Below are 1,843 nucleotides of genomic sequence, written 5' to 3'. Positions count from 1 at the left end.
TTATAAAATAAGTATTTCATATTAATTCATTTGGTACTTATTGTTGGTTGAGATATATATATCTAATTATTGTTCTACTTACGATCTGACGATTAGCTATATTTTTGAATAGAATTTATTTTCGATAATTTCAATTGATTTTAATCGATTTAAATTTCCTTTCTCTTTGAAAATTAGTTATGAAACACGTGTAATCATTTTATTATATTTATCTTATGATATTTACTTTGCTTTATATTATACTCATTTATTGTGCTTTTAATTGTTAATTTTTCTATATGTGATAGTGGATTTTCATCGATGAGTTCTTGAAACTTGGTTATTTTCCCTAAAACTATATATTATATATATATATTTATATATATATATATATAGTTCTGACAACGATGAGCACAAGATGAAATAAAGAAAACCGTCGAGGGAAAAATTATAACAAGTGTTATAATTATAAGCTAATTATAATAAACAGCTTAACGCTTAAAGTTAGGGAAAGTGTTTTCATATTTTGGACGCTGGTCTTTCATCGGAAGTGTATAGATTAAAAGTAATGGAAGAGACCGAAAGAGTAAAAATGGTTGAAGGTAAAATAAAAAGTAGAATGACAGTCAAATCCTTGCCAACAGGATATGAATCTGAATGATGCAGGATAAATTCTAATATTTTTAGATCTAGAATATTGAGTCTGAAACAGAATTTCCAAAGTTCAGTTCTCGTGCCTGCTCTCACCTGTGGTTATGACCAAACGAGAACGACTGAAGGATCACTGAAGTTAAATTGCTTGACAGGGTACGTAGCTGGGATATCAGGGAGTCTCTCCAGGTCGAGTAGCCACTTCTTCACATTGAAAGGACGTCGCAGCAGTATTATGGACATGTGAGGAGAATATTGCAGGAAAGGATTGCAAAACACATTCTTCCATCCGAGCCAACGCGTAAGAAGCCTAGGAATAGACCAAGAACAAGAGGGTTGGAGAATATCTATAGTCTCAGTTGGGAAACCAGTCGGAAAGTCTAATGACAGTTGCTTCTGTTTGGAGATTAACGAAGAGGTGACTGAAGACTAGTTTTCCTCGAATCACCCAGGAATAGTGAACCGAGAAGATAGAAGACTGAATGAATGTGTGTGTTATTAATATTTTGATATTAAGGACAGCAAGCTGGCAGAATCGCTAGCAAGTCGGGCAAAATGCTTAGCGGTATTTCGTCCGCCTTTACATTGGGAGTTCAAATTCTTCCGAAATCAACTCTGCCTTTCATCCTTTTGGGATCGATAAATTAAGTACCAGTGAAATACTGGGGTCGATGTAATCGACTAGTCCCCTAATCTAAAACTTTCAGGTCTCTTGCCTTTACTAGAAAGGATTATTATTATTATTATTATTATTATTATTCGATATTAAGGTGGCGAATTGGCTGAATCGTTAGCACACTGGACGAAATACTTTGCGGTATTTTGTCCGTCGCTACGTTCTGGGTTCAATTTTCATCCTTTCGAGGTCGATAAGTTGAGTACCAGTGACACACTAGGGTCGATGTAATCGACTCATCCCCTCCCCCAAAATTTCAGGCCTTGTAGAAAGGGTTATCATCATTCGATATGTTGAACCGATATAACGTGGTTAACATTTTTAAAAACAGTCAGACGTTCAATTCTTATTCAAGGGTGGTTATATTAGTGTTGTTGAAGTGTCCGTCTCAATTGCAGGACGTTTTCAAAATCCCTCTTCGTAGAATACATGTCAAGTGTGTTTGGACGCGCGCGCACTGTGTATCTATGTGTGTGTGTGTGTGTGTGTGTGTGTGTGTGTGTGTGTGTGTGTGTGTGTGTGTGTGTGTGTGTGTGT

This window comes from Octopus bimaculoides, chromosome 1 (genome assembly GCF_001194135.2).
Source record: "Octopus bimaculoides isolate UCB-OBI-ISO-001 chromosome 1, ASM119413v2, whole genome shotgun sequence".
Taxonomy (NCBI): Eukaryota; Metazoa; Mollusca; class Cephalopoda; order Octopoda; family Octopodidae; genus Octopus; species Octopus bimaculoides.
The sequence above is the reverse complement of the archived record's forward strand: the minus strand, read 5'-3'. Positions refer to the sequence as shown.